The sequence below is a fragment of the Gracilinanus agilis genome, chromosome 3 (assembly GCF_016433145.1).
Source record: "Gracilinanus agilis isolate LMUSP501 chromosome 3, AgileGrace, whole genome shotgun sequence".
NCBI classification, from domain to species: domain Eukaryota; kingdom Metazoa; phylum Chordata; class Mammalia; order Didelphimorphia; family Didelphidae; genus Gracilinanus; species Gracilinanus agilis.
Window position 1 is genome coordinate 423,903,457 of NC_058132.1, and position 19,733 is coordinate 423,923,189.

General features: G+C 34.2%; 1 protein-coding gene across 1 annotated transcript in view; it reads left to right on the top strand.

Moving 5' to 3' along the window:
• Positions 1-8,174: 8,174 nt before the first annotated feature.
• FAM3B (FAM3 metabolism regulating signaling molecule B) overlaps positions 8,175-19,733 on the top strand; it is an 86,481-nt gene continuing 74,922 nt past the window's right edge. The window contains exon 1 of the mRNA XM_044670313.1: positions 8,175-8,245. The gene's annotated coding sequence lies outside the window, so the exon portion shown is untranslated. The remainder of the gene's footprint in view (positions 8,246-19,733) is intronic.

Consider the following 19,733-nt stretch of genomic DNA (forward strand, 5'->3'; position numbering starts at 1 on the left):
CTACTGCCAGCCTTTTTTGGGCCTAGCTAAGCTTTTGAGCCTCAAAATGACTTGGCCCTCTCAACCATCACACAGTGAAAAAACTGCCTCTCTCTTTCTCTTTTCTCTTAATTTCCCCCACAAACTGGGTTCTTTCAAGGTTCCAGGGAACAGAAACACCAACCTTCTACTAGGCCCAAACCCTACAGGAGTCTGTTGGCAGTTCAAGAATCTACTGACACAGCCACTACCCAGAATTCCAACCTGCAGGCTTCCCAAGATTCTCTCTAGCCAGCTTTCAAATTTAAAAGATGTTTGTTTTTGCAATGTTATATAAATTAATTTCTTGGTTTTGTGCATTTAATTTATCAGTTTATATAAAACCTTCAAATTTGTTCATTTTTCTAATTAATGCAATATTAATTGTTCTGTTTCTGTTCATTTAATTCAGCATCAGTTCATGTAAGTTTCAGGTTTCTTTGAAATAATTTGCTTTCTCATTTCTTTTAGCACTATGAGATAATAATAATAAAAATAATAATAGCTATAGCATATTATTCATGTTCCATATATTCAACCATTCCTCAACTGATGATCATCTCTTTAGTTTCCAGTCTTTTGACACCACAAAAAAACTGCTGTAAATATATACACATATATATATGATCATTTCCTATTTTTTAAATCTCTTTGGCTCTAGATATATGAACTGCTTAGTAATATTTTTCAAATTCCTTTCCAGAATATTCACAGCTACTTTTTTCCTTCCATGTCATATTTGTCAATTAATGGATGCGAGATAAAATCTGAGTGGCTCTAATTTGAACTTCTCTAATGAGTAATATTTGGGGAATTTTTTCAAAAGGTTGTAGATAGCCTAAGTAATTTTTACTGTTCATATCTGTAGATATGGGGAAAAGGCTCTCATGTTTATAAATTTGAATAAATTCCTTTTATATCTTGGAAAGGAGACCTTTATCAAAGTAAATGACTGCTAATATTTTCTTCCTGCTAACTATTTCCCTTTTAATCTTAGATTTGTTTGAGTAAAACCTTTAATTTTTTATTCAAAATAATGCACTTTATCTTTTATGATTTTCTTTATCCCTTGTTTCAAAATTTTCTTCTCTCCATTGATATGATAGTTATTTTTTATATTTTTTTCCAATTTGCTTGCGATAAAACATTTTATATCAAGGTCATTTTTACATTTGGAGTTTATCTTGGTATATGGTATATAAGGAATAAGGCAAAATGTAATTTTTCCATAGTGTTGTCCAGTTTTCCAAACAGTTTTCATCTAAAAATTATTCCTTTCCCAGCACCTTTGTGTTTCATAGTTATTAGTCTGTTTGATATATTCAATTCTGTTCTAATTATCCATTTTCCTAATTTTTACTCAAAACCAAATTGCTTTGAGAAATACTGTTTTGCTTTCTTTGTTCCTATTTTTATCCATTACTTTCTGAGAAATGCTTAGCTATTTTTGCCTTCATGTGAATTTATTATTTTTTTCTTGTTCTATAAAGTAGTCTCTTGGGAGTATAATTGGAGTTAATTATGGTAATGTAATTTTTTATTGAAACTGCCTATCCATGAGCAATTAATATTTTCCAATTATTTAGATCCATCTTTATGGATATAAGTAACAATGGTTTAGAGTAGATTCATACAGTTTATATAATTTTGTGTAAATATTGGTACACAGACTTCTGAATTTTGTACATTTTGTGCTTATTGTATTATATATTTGCATAATTGTAATACATCTATTTTAAGTGGAATTTCTCTTTATATCTTTTCCTCTAAGTTTTATTGATATTGTGTAGTTACTAAGAACTGTTGAGTATATTTTTATCCCTCAAATTTATAAAAATTATTATTTTAATTAAGTTTTCCATTATCTAGAATTCTTTAAATATACCATTATATCATCTGTAAAAAGTGATTGCTTTGTTTCTTCTTTATATATGCTTATTCCTCAATTTTTTTTCTTATCATTGCTATAACCAGAATTTCTAATTCTGTGCCATTTAGAAGTGGTAACAAAGAACATATTTGTTTTCAGAGGTAACCTGATTTTATTGGAAGGGATTCTAGTTTCTCTATCACATAATGGTAGGTTTTGACATATTCTGTAGTTGTCTATAGGTACACACACAAATATATTATATATATAAAAGATCTATCTTTTTAGTGTTTTAAAAATAGAAATAAGTATTGTATTTTGTCCAAAAATAAACCTTCTTCATCTATTGATATAATCATTTAATAATAATTAACAATAACAATAAGCAATGGTTTATTTGCTATTAATCTGGTCAATTATTGTTCTCCAAAGTTAAATCAATTTTTTTTTGTATTTGGGTATAAATTTAACATGATCATAGTATATAATCTTTGTGATGTGTTGTTTTAGCCTCTGTTAATATTTTATTTAAAATTTTAGCATTTGTGGCATACTTTAATAACATAAGAAATCTACTCCTTACTGAATATATCCAGTTTTAAATATGTATAGGACATCCTAGTATGCTTCTTATAACAACCTGCAGCAAGCAGGGCATTCCAATTTTTATGAAACTAAAAGTACTCCATGTAGATTTCTTTCTTATATGTTTTGCCAATTATAAGTAAAAACAATTTTTAACATCCATTTAAAAAAATTTTAGTTCCAAATTCTCTCCTTTCTTTCCACTCCCTACACTCATTGAGAAGCAAATAATTTTACAACAATAATACAAGTGCAGTCATGAAAAATAAATTTCCATATTAGTCATATTGTGAAAGGAAACAGACCAAAGGTGGAAAAAAAAAAACATGAAAAAATAAAAAAGACAAAAAATGGTTCACTATAACCAGATGGAATTGATACTAGGAATGCAGGATTGGTTTAATATTAGGAAAACTTGGGATAACTGTCAGCATAATTGAATATATCAGTAACAAAACCTCCCCCTGCCAACCATATTTACCCAATTTGGTATAGATGTTATTCAGTCTTTGAGCCAATTCTGATGAGAGTGAGGTTCAAGCATTGCCCACAACATCCTTTTTTCTCTCCATTATAAAATCTCTTTCGCACCTCTTTTATATGATATAATTTACCACATTCTTTCTCTACCTTCCACCTTCTCCCAATCCATCCCCTTGCCCTTTAATTTTATTAGGGGGCGGGGGGTTGATATCATCCTATCAAAGTTAACTTACATCCATGTCTTCTGCCTGTGTATACTCCTTCTAACTGCCTTAATAATCTAAAGTTTTTGAATTTCAAGAATCATCATCTCATACAGGAATGTAAATAGTTTAAACTTATTGAATTCCTTACACTTTCTCTTTTCTATTTACCTTTTTATGTTTCTCTTGAGTCTTGTATTTAAAAATCAAATTTTCTGTTAATCTAGAATGCCTGAAAGTCCTCTATTTCATCAAATATTGATTTTCCTCTGAAGGATTTTACTCAATTTCATTGGGTAGTTAATTCTCGATTGTAATCCTAACTCATTTCATTCCAAAATATCATGTCCCAAGCTCTCTGACCTTTTAATGTAGAAGCTGCTAAATCCTGTGGCTATGGCACCACAATATTTTAATTTTTTTCTTTCTAGCTGCTTGCAGTATTTTCTCCTTGACCAGAGAGGTCTGGAATTTGACTAATATTCTGGGATGTGTTCATTTGGGGATCTTTTTCAGGAGGTGATAGATGGATTCTTTCAATTTCTATTTTAACCTGTGGTTCTAGGATATCAGGACAGTTTTCCTAGATAATTACATAAAATATGATGTCTAGGCTCTTTTTTTGAGTATGTATGTATGTTAAAATTAGTTAGTAAGTACCAGTAGAACCTTAGACTAGAGGATATTAGACATAATGCAATTCCAATCTCTTTCTTTTAATAGTTATGGAAATTTTACATGGAGATTAATTGATTGCTTAAACTTTTTTAGCTGTATTCAAAAATGCTCTCTATGAACTAGTGATAGTTTGACATAGTGGAAAGAAAATTGGAAAAAGGCAGTAGGAAACCAGGGTTTTACTTTGAGATTTATTATTAATGTTTTAACCTTGAACAAGTGATATGACTTACTTGGGCCTTAAATACCTTAAATAAGGATAAAAACAAAATCAAGTTCAGCTAACACACTTGAAATTAAATTATTTAACTTGAAAAAGGTATTAACCAATACTGAAGTAGAAGGACAATTAGTGAGCACTCAGTGTGGTCTCTGAGGCTGAGATGCAACAGAGTATATGGATCCATTTTCTGCCACTTCTGCAATTTTGTCGTGACAATTTACACCAAGAAAACAGAGTTTCTCCACTAGACAGCACCACACCATCTATAAGTGAAACTATCAATTATAGAAAATGAATAAATTTTTAATGTTGTAGATAAGTTCACTTACCTTGGCATTATACTTTCCAAGGATATACATATAAGTGATGAGGTTGAAGGGCACATTGCCACAGCTAGCTCAGTTTTGGAGACACTTTAAAGGAAAATGTGAGAGAAAATAAATATTGGCTGAATACCAAACTAAAAGTCTACAAAGCTATTTTTCTGATATCATTATCGTATGCCAGGTAAATTTAGACTGAATACCAGTGCCATTCCAGGAAATTGAATTGCTTCCATTGTAATTTTCTTAAGCAGATTCTAAAGATCACCTGGAAAGTTAAAGCCCCTGACACTAATATCCTTTCTTGAAATGAACTGTCAAGCATTTGAACTCTACTGCAGAGAGCACAACTCCAATAGGCTGTTGAAGTTGTTCAATTGCCAAACGTATGTTTACCTAAAAGACTATTTTTCTGGGTACTCATGGAAGGAAAGCTTTCAAATAGGAAGTACACAAAGACACTTTTAAGGTCTCTGAAAAACCTTTGTATTGATTGAGAGATATGGAAGATATGGTCCAGCTCACATCAAAGGTGCTACATTTTATGAGCAAAGCATAGTTGCAATAGCTTAGCTTAAAGAAACATAAGATCCACAATTTTTGAGGTACCTAATTTGGGTTCTTTCTTTTAAAGTGTTTCTATTATTATTTTATATATCTCAGCACCTGGCACAATATTTGCTCTTCTACATCAGTCTTTGAAATATGAATATCTGTATGTGATTGAAAGAATATTGATAGCTGCATGGTAGTACTCTTTACATATCCTTTATTTGTACAGTTCATCATTGACCTTTGCACTCCCCTTGGTAAGGAATAGAGAGGGTAAAGAGTGATTAAACAAGTATAAAAGGGTCATGAATCAAAAAATAAACATGCAGAATAGGTTAAAAAGTAAAGATAAATTATGAAGAAAATAAGGGAAATAAATCCTTTTTAGAAAATGTTACACAAAATGAAATTTTAAAAATTAACAAACAAAATAAATTGAAATGGAAGAGAGGAGGAGACTTTTGATTACTTAAGTAAGGGAAAAGGAAGATTTGAGTAGTGATAAAAGTAAGAAAGAAAAGTTACTAAAAGTAAAACTCCAAAATTAGAGGAAAGGGGTAGCAAATGGGGGATGGGGTAATTTGAGCTAAGAGAAATAGGAAGGGACATAGTGAAAGACTGATTGCCTTAAAATAAATTAAACTGAAATAACTAAAGAAACAAAATACTATGTTTTCAAAGGAAGAGACAAAAAAAATCCTAATTTGGAAAAAATAACATTAGAAACAAATGGAGGATAACAGAAACCTAACCTTCAAATGTGAAGAGGACAAACATGCAATAAAATTAAAAGTAGCCAAAGATTAAATAAGAAAACAGAACTTTACAATCTTTTGCATATAAGAAACACATTTTGAAAACATAGATGCACAGATTAAAAAGGAAAAACAAGAAATGAATTGCCACACATCAGAGGAATCCAAAAAAGCAGAAGTCAGTTACAATTAAAGTTTCATACAAATATTCAAGACATAAAAAGCAACAAATAATTAACCCAAGCCCCAAAGTCTATTGATTAAATCATGGTGATACTTTAAATAAATGTTAAAAGTCAGAAATAGTTAACACATCCTTGACCAATCATAATGTAAAGCTAATCATCACTGGTTCAGGGAAAGCAGACAACATATGAAGACAACAATGAAATTAAATAATGAGTGGGTCAAAGAGTAGATAATAGAAATTATACTTGTATGAAAGAAAATTATTCTGATGAAACAACATACCAAAATTTTGGGTATGTAGACAAAATTGTCCTCTTGGGAAAAGCCATGCTCTCAAATATACAAAGTAAAAAAATTAAAAAAATAATAGAATGTGAATTCTAAAACTTATGATATAAATAATCCTAAAATTAGCTCAAATGACAAATATTAAAATTAATAGAGAAATAGAAAAATCAGAAACAAAAAATAGAAATAAGAAATCAATTTACTGAAAAAAACTTAATTAATTAACCTTTTGCCCATCTAATTAAAAAGAAGGTAGTAAATCAAATCAACAAAGTAAAAAATGAGGAAGATGAAGTCATAATAAGACCTAAAGAAATAAAGATAGTCAGAACTTTATATAGATACATATATTAGACTATATGTAACTATATGTTAAAATCTGAGAGGAATATCAATTAGAGGTATACCTTCAAAAATATAAAATACTAAAAAATACAAAAAGACCAAATAGATATCTTAACCTAATTTAACGCTAACTGTATTAAATAACACTAACTATATTAAAAATAAACAAAATAAAAATTCCTGGTTCTCATAAATTTAAAGAAGAATTCTGTCAAACTTTTAAAAATCAGCTAGTATCCATACTATAAGATTTGAGAAAGAAAGCATCACGAGAGAAAACTTTTGTGAGACAAAAAGACCTAATTCCTTACCTAGAGAAGGAGGAAACTGCTGACCAACAAAATTAATGAATATCACTTTTAAACTTTATATAAAATCCAGACTAGAAGAGATATTGGATGAATAATAGCCAATGAGGCAAAGGGATGGTGAATCATGTTTGAAAGTAATGGGAGTACAGAATCAAGGAGATGGGAAGAATATGACCAAGAGAGTTAAGTTAATTATTGAAGGAACAGTTTCAATTTTCCTTTTCCACTCTGGAGTTTGGCCTCAGAGTGGCATACTCTCAGAACCTTAGCCAATTCAGGCAAGGGAAAAAACAGTAAAGCTGATATTCAACATTTCTGCATTTAACTTTCCCAACTTCAAGCATTCACATGATTTTATGAGTAACTTCATTTTCATTTTCACATTGGTAAATATGAACATGCTTGATATGCAAAGTAGAGGAAAAAACAAAAAGCTCTATGTCTGCAAATTTCTGGAATGACTGGTATACTACTGAGGGTTTCATTAGTCTTATTCACCCTATTGTTGAAGATTAAAGAGCTCCCCAAGCATTATTGAGTATTTTTATTGCTTGCCTTTAAAACCTCAGATGTGTGTTGAAATTATTTCCCCAAAACACAGTGCAAGTCTTTTGGGCTCTAAGCCCAAGCATGCAAAGTTAGTGACATAACTTAGTGAGAAAATAAAATTATTAGATAAATATCTTACCAGAATGTCTGCAGCCAATGTCTAATCATTTCAATGTTAATTAATCCACAAAAAGGAGGAAAGTATTTATAAAAGTGTTAGTAAATCCATTCCAAAAATTGTTAATCTCTCAAGTGTGTGATGAGAGAACAATACCTTCATAACACATCTAACAGAGTAAAAGGTAAGATTTAGGTTAGAAAATATTTCCATTTTAAGAATTTTGTGGTACTTTAGATTTCATGTTTTGTGAAAAGTGAACATTGTCTGAAATCAATGTGTTTTTTTTATTTATATTTTAGCACAAAAGGTAACAATTCTAGGGAATTACTAATGAAAAAACTATTTTGCATGTTACCAATCTTATTTTGTGTACTGAATTTTATGGATTATTTTATAGTTACTGTCTAAGGAAAAGTGCATATTATCAAAATTAATGTTTGGTTATAAAGAATTATATGCAGAAAAGTGTATTTTCAGCAATCTCTAATGAAAGGTTATAGTTTTTGGTGGTCACAGGAACCTAACCTTTTCTTTCCCTTAAATTCAATGTACCGTCATTTGTGTTTTGACTCGCACCATTTTTAGGAATATTATTCTCATAAAAGTTGAGGATTGAATATAACTTGGAGCTAAAGAATGGTGCTATTCCTTTCCAGACTAGCCTGAAAAATCAATGGAATGGCATTTCTTTTCTTGCTTGGAAGAAAGGAGTTTCGTGTACTATGAAATAGTTTCCCTTCTTCCAGAAGAAGGTAAGTTATTGGGCAAGTTGTGTATCATATGATAGAATGACAATCTCTACTCTCACCACAAAGACAAGAAATTGATATGTATAAAATAGTATTTTTCTGCTTCCTAAGGAAGGCTGGAGATGAGGTAAGAGAGCAATGCAATGGCACTTTCTCATCTTCACTCAAAATCAGGAGACTGGAGTGTTATTGAATAGATTTTCTCTTCTTAACCCAGGATGCTGGGGACAAGGCAGAAGACTACATGATGGAACAGTGTTTTTCCTCTTCCCTAGGAGGGTAGAAGATTCAGAATGAAGACTGGTATGATAGATTGGAGTTTCTCCTCCTCCTGCAGGAGGCTAGAAATGAATTGGGAGAATTTTAGGAGTAGGAGATAGTACAAAAGCATGAAGATGGTGGATGAAATATTGTATGTGGGAAATGGCAGGGTTGATTTTGCCTGTACATTTGGAAAGGAAAGTTGAGGCCAAGTTGTGATGGGCCTTGAAAGGTCAAAGAGAGGAGCTTATATTAGATCCTTGAGCCAATGAAAACCATTGATGTGGAAATAAGCAGTATTTTAGGAAATCATTTGAATAATAAGTAATCATTTCTTATCTGTCAAAATATATTTTGTTTGATTTTTATGACATTTGGATTTCATTATGTCTGCCATTCTTTAATTCTCATCTTGAAGATAGTATCCTATCTTCAAGCTCTGTATACAAACCTTTGAAATATTGCATTTATTAATTCTGGAGTCACATTTTCTAATATATTATTGCTACTTATTATAAAGTATATATTGATTTAATTTGTAGATTCTTATTAGATTCTTTGTAGCATTTCTTTATCTTGTTCTTTGTAACAGATATTTGAATATAAGCTTATTTTCTGATTGTCTTTGGAAAATGTTCATTGGAAGACCAAGGCACTTAGGTTTTCTCAATAGCTGTGTGACCTTGGGAAAGACAATTCACTTCTCTGAATTACCTATTACTTGTCCTTAAAATGAAAAGATTGGAAAAGATGACCCCTAAGTTCTAACGTCTATGGTGCAATAGGACCACAAAATCACAAAATTGTAAATGGCATCAAAAACCATCAAATTTAATTATAGAACTATCTTCTACAATTCCCAAGCTAAGCATTCCCCTATGTTAAGAAAGGCATGCTAATTATAAACATCCTCTAATTTTCAGAAAAATCTTTATTTGTTTAGCAAATCCTAGAGAAGATATATTGTTTACAACTTGTATTTATACAGTTTTGTTTGAAACATTATATGTTATCTGGAAATTAACTGGTTCATTTTTAATGTTTTTGAGTCATCAACCTTTTGTATTCAGCCCATGTAAATGTACAGTTGAAGTTTTTTTATGATTTCTTATACATATTAGGTTCTTTTTTTGATCATCGCCTTCAGATGCTACAATGACTTTTTTTTTTTTAACCCTTACCTTTCATCTTGGAGTCAATACTGTGTATTAACTCCAAGGCAGAAGAGTGGTAAGGGCTAGGCAATGGGGGTTAAATGACTTGCCCAGGGTCACACAGCTAGGAAGTGTCTGAGGCCAGATTTGAATGGCCTGGCTCTCAATTCACTGAGCCACCCAGCTGCCCCCTACTGCCCCCTACAATGACTTTTAAGTAATATCTTCTTCATGTCTTTTTCCGGGTCAGTTTTTGTAAAATAACTTAAACTTTCTCCTTTCATTTTTCAAGGTTTTTTTACTTCATTTTATTTCTCATTGTCAGTATCTTCTATTTGATCCCTTTAATTTTCAGTCTTTTTGTTGCTTAAATAAGTTATCTCTTGAACCAAGCTGTTAATTTTCTTTGCAATCCTTTCTTCCATAGCACTCATTTCTTTTCCAATTTTCCATTACTATTTTCATTTCATTTATGAAAAACCTTTTAGGAATTCTAGGTGACACATATACCCACGCTATGCTTTTCTTTGAGGCTTTGCTTGTAATTGTCATTCCCTTCTAGATTTGGTTCTTAATTGACCCTGTCAACATAATAGTTTTTTTTTATAATGGGATTCTTTTTGTTAGTTTTGTTTGTTTGCTCATTCTAATAGAGCCTACTTTCTGGCTCTGAATTTTATAATCATTCTGGGGGGCGGGGAGGGCAGCTGGGTGGCTCAGTGGATTGAGAGCCAGGCCCAGAGACAGGAGGTCCTGGGTTCAAATCTTGCCTCAGACACTTCCTATCTGTGTGACCCTGGGCAAGTCACTTTACTCACATTGCCTAACCCTTATCATTCTCTTACCTTAGAACCAACACGTAGTATTGATTACAAGACAAAAGCTAAGGGTTTTAAAAAATCATTCTGGTGTCTGCATGTTTCTGGGAAGAATATCTCTGCTCACCTTGAGTCTTCTAGGTACCTGATGCTCCTCACTTGGAGTATTGAATATTGCTATTCCACAATCTTTGTGACACTTCTAGCTCTGGAGAAGCTTCCAGGGTTCCTATAGTTGGGTCCAAGGCAAAGTTCTCATGGTCCAAGTTTTATAAGTTCATGACCTGGTTTTTTTGTCTGAGCCACAGTTGAATGCTGCTAGACCCTCTTCTGTCAGCCATCTCAAAAATTCAAGTGGTTTCAAGTAACAGAATTTGGGGTTTCTTGTTGGTGTATGACTCTTGACCTGGTTCTTTAGATTTCAGACTGGGGTAGATGCAAAACTGAAACTGTGCTCTGCTGCTAGAGTCTGAGCCACATACTGCTACTTGCTTCTGAAATTTGGCCTTTAAGAACTTTGCCACCCAGGTCCTTCCTAGCCAAGAATACTACCCTAGATGGTGGTCCCTTTCTCAGTTTGCCCTGAATCTCTGATCTGCAACTGGGTGGTGGGCACCATTTAGAAACAAAGAAATCTCTGGGTTGTAATTCTGAGCTTAAGATCCAAATACTTTAATTGTGGTAAATTAAACTTGGAGATCTTACTTGCACCCCCAGTTTGTGATAAGGTCCCATGTAAATGTTAAACAGAATGTTTTATAGGTTATTAAGAGCTAATTAGCATAAGTCATTAACACAGCAGAAGGTATAGAGCAGTGGTTCCAAAACTTTTTTGGTCTACCGCACCTTTTCCAGAAAAAATATTACTTAGCCCCATGGAAATTAATTTTTTTAAATTTTAATAGCAATTAATAGGAAAGATAAATGCACCTGTGGCCATCATCGCCTCCCCTGAATCGCTGCAGCACCCATCAGGGGGTGGTAGCGCCCACTTTGGGAATCACTGAATAGAGGATGTTAAGAAACATGTAATGGTGCTTTATAACAAGAGTTTAGAACATTTGCTACGAAGTCCTAAAAGTTAAGTACAAGATTAAATATCATATTACTGAGATCACAGTAACCATTATTGGCCATAATACTCTGGGGAGCCTATAGTGTCATCTTTAAATCTTTAAAGGATCAAATAACACCTGAGGAAAACAAGGTTGTTTTCATACTATCTGATCAGGCCTGCTGTTTTCCTCTCCACTCTCAATGAACCCAGTTTTTTCTGCATGGGTTTCAGCTTCCCTAGTGTAAGGAATTAAATTTAGGGTTTGACTAAATAATGAGAGTCCTCAAGTAATGTTGTGGGCTTTGTTAAAATATTATAAATCAATACAAGTAAAACCCAGTGGAATTGTGCTTTGGCTACGGGGAACGGGGGTTTTGGGGGAGAGTTGCACATGAAACGTGCAACTATGGGAAAATATTCAAAATTAAAATTAAAAAAAGGAAAAAATAAATAAAAATAAAAATATTATAGCTCAAGCCAAATGACTTTTAGTAGCTTTATTTACAAAGAGGTGGAAAGAGTGAAAGTAGAGAAATGTAAGAAAAGAGTAGAGAAAATGTCTAGCCTATCACACTAAATGTTGTTTCAGTGCCCAGCTAAGCCGGGCAGGGCTTGTTGACCCTCAGCCAGAGGACCTGGTGGTGAATTAAACAGAGATTGCACCCACACAGCCTCCTCCAAAAGGAAAAGTGAAGGCTTTCTGGAGCCAATCTCTCCAGAAGCTAGGAAGGGAAGGCCAGCTACTCACTCACCAGGAGAAGATCCAAGAGCAATCCTCCCAGAAACAGTCCAAGAGCCAAAGTCTCAGTCCAAGCCTACTCACCAGAAGAAGATCCAAGCCAAAGATCCCAGGAGCATTCCCAGCCTAAGCTCAAAGGAGAAGTCCCAAGCTACCTCCAAGAGACAAGTCACTAGCCAAAGATGCTTTGTACAGGAAGTTCAGGACTTTTATAGTCCTTTTCCCACATCACTTCCTGTCCTTTCCCCTCTTCACAGGGGCCAATCACAGCTTACAAATTACCTAACACTGTCCAGGGAGGAAGTGTCTGTGGGATCCACCTTTCATTCTCTGAAGGTGTAAACTCTTATCAAAGGATTCACAAGTTTCTGACTGATTGAGTTAAAAGGGTGGAGCTCTCCAAGTTCATAACTGTGAACTCCCTTACTTAGTTTTAAGTAGGGGTGTTTTTAAGTTTTTGGTTGATTAATTTAAAATAGAGAATTTAACAAAGAGAATGAAGATTCCCTTTCACAATCTCCCCTGTGATTCCTTGGGAGACTAGGCTCCCCAATGAATTATTTAACATAACCAGCTTACACCTCTAAAGATCTTCTAGCTACAGGTACAAACAATATCACACTTTTTAAGAGGAAACTGCAATAGTTAGAGATGAGGGAAATAGAAGAGAGAACAAAACCAATGTTTTCTAGACCCATTGACAAAAAGTTGTTTACATTCAGAATAAATGTGTTCAACCCCTTTCAGTTCAATCAGTTACACCCCAAAGTTCATTCTGGATCTTCTTGATGCAGTGAAGGTTTCTTTATGGCATTTTCTCCACATAGTTCATTTTCTTGATTCAAGGAGTTAACAAGCTCCTTTTCCTGACATTTTTTCTCAAAAAAAAATTTTTTTTAATCTTGGATTTTACAAAAATTATACATTAGTATTAAACTAAAATAGGAGTCTTATGCTTAGATTTTAATAAAATTTATTAGGATTATTTGGATAGTTAGAAAGTGAGAGACAGATAGAAAAGGAGCCCTAATCTAACTTTTCCATCTGGCTCCTCTAGCAGATGCCCAGCACAGAAGTTTCTTGGCAGAATGCCAGAGACAAAGAGAGTGTGAACTTCCTGCTTAACCCTTTTTATAACCTCCTGGCTCCTTTTGTCCTGTCTTAGCAGGTCAAGTTCAGATTCACTGCCAGGTACCCAGGTAGTCAACAGGAGATGATGTCACCTATGTGACCCCAGAAAGGGGGGAGGGCAAACATTAGATAACTACACATAGACCTAAAGTTTTATTCCTTAATAGTATTATAATATATAATACAATTAATTGTTATAATATTCTAATACATCATTATATATTTTCTAGTACTATAATTAACATTCTATTACTAAAATTGATATCATACAGTTAGTTTAATAACTTGGTCTAATTCTTTCTAAAACTTATAATTGCAGATACTGATCTAAAGGATTATATGTGATCACTTGGTTTATGATCAATAATACAAAAGCCAGTTTTCCTTTCACACCAAAGCTGCCTGTTGATGCCTGCCCCTGTCATCTTCTTCTAGTGTGGGTCAGTGGGTGCCAAGGTATAGCTTAAGAAATTCATAGCAATTTGGAACTATGCCCAAAGGGCTTTAAAACTATGTGTGTCCTTTGACCCAGCAATACCACTGTATTGTAACCCGAAGAATTTTAAAAAGAAATAGTAGATAGTTATTAGTATAATGGATAGTCTTAGACTTGGGGTCAGAAGAAACCTAGACACAAATCCCACCTTTTATGTAATTCTGACTATTAAGCATAACTTCTTTTATTCTCAGCTAGAAAATAGGGATGATTGTAATACCTACTTCAAAAGATTGTTATGAAGAACAAATGAAGCTGTGTGAAACCCTTTCTTTTAATATTTTTCCAATTACATGTAAAAACAATTTTTAATATTTTTAAGTTCTATATTCTCTCCCTCTCCCATTGAGAAGGCAAACAATTTCAGATACACGTATAGTGTATAGTCAATCAAAATGTATTTCCATATTAGTCATCAGTCCACAATAATCATTAGAAAAGAGATGAAATAAAAGCTAAGAGACTTTTTTTAAAGCAAATAAGGACTTTTTGTGGAAGCAAAGAATTAGAAATTGAAGGGATGTCCATCAATTAGGGAATGGTTGAACAAATTGTGTTATATAATTAATTGTGATGGAATATTATTATACTATGAGAAATGATGAACAGGATGATCTCAGAAAAACTTGGAAAACCAGGACAACATGGTACATAGATAGTAACAGTAATATATGATAAGCAACTATGTAAGTCTTAGCTATTTTGAGCAATACAACCATCCAAGACAATTCTGAAGAACTTATTGTTAAGGGACAAGCTGTACTGATTCCAAGGATGTTTGTTACTTTCTAAAGAATTACAAGTGCCCAAATGAAGTTAAAAAGGTATTATTAGGACATTTGATGACCAGGAGGCAGTTCCAGGTGGAAATCTGCCTGCCAAAAGTGACAAAAAGTGAGGGTTTTATTGGTTTAATGGGAGAGCTGGATATTTGACAAACAAGGGGGCAGGAGACATGTGACCTTCAGGTAACTTGGGTAGGGTTGGAGATGGTGACTCCTGTGACTTTGGAAAGGGTTTGAAGTTGACATGCCAAAGATGGGTAACTTTGGGAGGGAGGGACATTGTAACTGGCAAGGGGAGATGGCTAGAGGGAAGGCCTGGGATAGAAGAATTTGTTTATCAAGAGATATGCAGATCTCAGAAAGGTGGAACACCATGTCATTTTTATCCATATTATCTATATTATCTTCTTTGTCCAGACAAGTTTAGGGGAATCCTTCATTTGTCCCCTGAAACTTCTGGGTTTTCTATGTCTCCATTTCCCCCTCTCTCTGTTTCTAATTTCCACTATATTAAGTAAAAGAATGCTGATATTAAATTAAAAGATAAAAAATATAATGTTATATGGTTTGATTTGGTTTAATTTTTAGAATTGTGATTTTTTTTTTTTTTTTGGTGCAAGAAATGCTCAGTAAAGAAGTTCCTTCTAGTAATACAGATTAACAATTGTTCTACAATTTAAAGTCTTGGATAATTGCCTGTGGCACTGAGGTAAAGTAACTTCTCCAAGATTCTATAGCCCACAGAGTCAGTACTTGAATCAAGGACTTCCTGATTTCAAACACTGAGCACTAATTACAGTCACTTTCCTGTATGGTTAGTAAAGATTATAAAAGTGAGCCATTACTTCACTTTTATACATGAATTGAATCTGATACCACTGGCCTTCTACAAGCAAAACATTCATTTTGAATTGTTTTTAAATAGGTGGCAATTCATTTGCACAGAAATAGCTACAAACTCAGGTTTACTTCCCCTGGTGAACGTCTCTTTTCTGAGACAAGGGCCTCAGAACCTATGGCCAGAAGATGCATAGCTCATCTGCATTAGAGCCTTATATTTTAATTGCTTTAATAGATCCTCAATGGAAATGAAAGGGAAAAGCAGTATTTCTTATACTCACAATAGGCGAACAACATAGAGGGTCTGGGATGGGAGGAAGCAATGTATAGGTAGAAAAAATCTCAAATGAGAATGGAAATCAGTAGAATGTATTTTTTATTTTTTAATTTTTTTAAAAACCTTTACCTTAAAGTCAATACTGAGTATTAGTTCCAAGGCAGAAGAGGGGTAAGGGCAATGGTGGTTAAATGTCTTGCCCAGGGTCACACAGCTGGGAAGTGTCTGAAGTCAGATTTGAATTCAGGACCTCCTATCTCTAGGCCTGGCTCTCAATCCACTGAGCTACCCAGCTGCCCCCAAAAATGTATATTTTAAAATGAAAAAAGAAAAAATCCTTAACATGTTCAAAACTAAACTCTGTTTTCCTAAACCCTGCCTCCTTCCAAACTTCCCCAAATCTATGAATGACATCACCATCCTTACAATATCCAGGTTCATAAATTCTGATTTATCTTGGATTCCTCACTTTCATTCTACATATTCAATCAGCTTCCAAATATTGCCATTTACTCCTTTAAAAATCTCTAGAATAGGCTTTTATCACATCTTGCCTATATTCTTTTTTTTTTGTTTTTGTTTTTGTTTTTGTTTTTATATTTTTAAACCATTAACTTCTGTGTATTAGTTTCTTGGTGGAAGAGTGGTAAGGGTAGGCAATGGGGGTCAAGTGACTTGCCCAAGGTCACACAGCTGGGAAGTGTCTGAGGCCAGATTTGAACCTAGGACCTCCCGTCTCTAGGCCTGGCTCTCAATCCACTGAGCTACCCAGCTGCCTTTGCCTATATTCTTTTAAAAAATATTTTATTTTAGGGGGCAGCTAGGTAGCTCAGTGGATTGAGAGCCAGGCCTAGACAGGAGATCCTGGGTTCAAATCTAGCCTCAGACACTTTCCAGCTGTGTGACCCTGGACAAGTCACTTAACTCCCATTGCCTTGCCCTTACCACTCCTCTGTCTTAGAACCAATACACAGTATTGATTCTAAGGCAGAAAGTAAGAGTTTAAAAATATATATATTTTCTTTTTTTCCAATTACATATAAAAACAATTTTTAACATTTTGACATTTAACATTTTATTTTGAGTTCCAAATTCTCTCTCCCTTCCCCTTCTCTTCCCCTTCCTTCCTCTCTTCTTCCCTGAGAAAGCAAACAATTTGATATTAGTTATATATGTGTAGTCATGCAAAATATTTCCTTATTGTTGTGAAAGAAAAAAGACTAAAAACAAAGTTTAAAAAATAATCCATAATATGGAAGTATGTTTTGCATGATAATACTGTTGTATTTGGGAATCTGTAAGATGACCGGAGTCTGTAACAATCAAATCTCCCTCATCTTTTGGTCAATGGAGGGACACACCCACAAGCTGGCTTGACTGAAGGTAGGGGCAGGATCTTTTCAAAGTGCTCCTTCACTTCCCCCCTCCCACTAGGCAATTGGAAAGTCAGTTACAATATGGTGGTTGATTTGATATCTTCTGGGCCAAGATGATAAGTGGAGAAAGACAAACTCCTTATGATTATACCTTTCTCTGTATTATTACCCACAGGATAGAATAGGAGAAGCTTGATGTCTTTGAAGCTCACAGGCTCAGAGGTTAGGATTAACTTCTGGGCTACAAATAGAAAGAACTTGGCTTGAGGAGGTTGTGAATATATCTCCAAAATATATATCTAGGCACTGCTCCCAGTTGATAAGTTTAATGATAGGTGGGAATGGGAAGGATGGGGGATGAATAAGGATTGATAAGGTCAGGAAAACCCTCAAATAGTTATGTCAAACCAGCCTTTTGAATGGCTGATCTGCTCTCTAACCCTATAAATATTCTTCCTCTATATCAAGATAACTTTAGACTGTGATGTTGTTGAATGTCTAACCCAAGTAAAGCAGTTTGGCAGTCAGGAACTAAATGGCTCAACTCAGAGTCACCCATATTATCCCTCTGCTCAGATTCAAGACCCAAGTCCCCCAAGACCAACCCAGGACTCAAGACCAGCAAACAGGGTCACCTGCCTTCTTATACAGGGGCTCCAACTGCCTTTAACTGCCCCCTCTCTTAGAGTTCTGGGGGGCCCTATGGAATTCTGTGCTGGAGCCTGAATCCCCCTCTGTAGCTTAAACCCCTCTCTGCAATATGGATCTCACAAATACACATATAACCCAAATCAAATTGTTTATCATCTCTGAGAAGGGGGGAGGAACAGAAGGAGGAAGACAATTTGGATCTTATAATTTCAGAAAATGCATGTTGAAAATTGTTGTTACATGTAATTGGGGAAATTAAAGGCTTTGAATTTTAAAAAATAGTCCACTTCAATCTGCATTCAGATTCCATGAGCTTCTTCTCTGGAGGTAGATGGTATTTTTCATCAGTCCTTCAGAATTGTCTTGGATCTTTGTATTGCCAAGAATAGCTGAGACATTCACAGCTGATCATCATACAATATTGCTAGGGCTAAGTACAATGCTCTGTTTTGCTCATGTCACTTTGCATCATGTAACTCTTTCCAGATTTTTCTGAAAGTATCCTAACTTTTATTTCTTATGGCTCAATACCACTCCATCACATGCCATTCTAATCATATACCACAACTTGTTCAGGCATTCCCCAGCTGATGGGCATCCTCTCAATTCCCAATTCTTTGGCATGACAAAAAGCTGCTATAAATATTTTTGTATATGCAGTTCCTTTTCCTTTTTAAAAAAGTTTTTTGGAATATTGATTTTATTCCTGCTATAATCACTTTGTTTTCCTTCTCTCTCTTCTCTTCCCCATTCTAGCCTATCCTACAAACTATTGCCATAATAATTTTCTTTAAGCACAAATTTGATAATGTGACTTCCCTACTCAACCAACTCCAGATGTTCCCTTGAATGTCTAGAATAAAATATAATCTTTTCTATTTAGAGCAGTGGTTCCCAAACTTTTTTGGCCTACCGCCCCCTTTCCAGAAAAAATATTACTTAGTGCCCCCTGTCACATACTATCACCGCCCCCTTACAGTTATTCACTGCTCCCAAATGCACCTGTGGCCATCACCACTCTCCTGGATCGCTACAGCACCCATCAGGGGGCAGTGGCACCCACTTTGGGAATCACTAATTTAGAGTTTAGAGCCTTTTCAGCCTCATTGGACTTACCCCTCCCACATTCTGCAATCTAACAACTCTAGACTTCTCCCTATTTCTCCATAACCAAAATGCATTCCCTTTTTAATTTCTACCTCATAGAGTTCCTTTTCTTCCTTTAAGATGCAGCTCAGATACCATCTTCTACATGAAAACATTCTTGATTCCTGTTAGTGCTCTCCCTCTCAAACCATTGTTTTCAACTGTTGTGTTTAATAACTTTATATTTGCTGAAATATGTATGTATTTATATATATATGTATGTATATATATGTAAATATATATGCACACACTTTTCCTCCCCCTCAGAATGATCATTTCATTGTTTAATTCTTCAGCGTATTCTCTGTGCTTAGCACAGTGATGGCACACAGGACACACTTAAAAAGTTAAAATGATTAATTGCAAATAAACCTAAAAGAGTAGATGTAGTGAGACTAAGATTTTTCACTAGCCAAAATATCACACCAAAGTAAAAAGGTTTGGGGGCTGTAATATGCATAATAATGACAAAAATATATGGGTGGAAAAAACTGACCTAGCTGGCCTCAGCCCACAGTTTCTTATACAGCTCTCATATGCTCTTATAGGCCAGTGCATCTTGGGAAAATAAGTACAAGAATTATCTGTTAGAAAGGAAAAAAAAAACATAATCTTTGCTTTTAAAAAGTTGGTAAGGAAAGACTTAATCTTACCTGGGGGACTCTGCCTGGCTTCATGAACTAGGTGTGATGTTTATGACTAACGAATTTTTAAACTACCCTTACCAGGAACAAGTTCTAACCATTATTTCCCAGCAAGG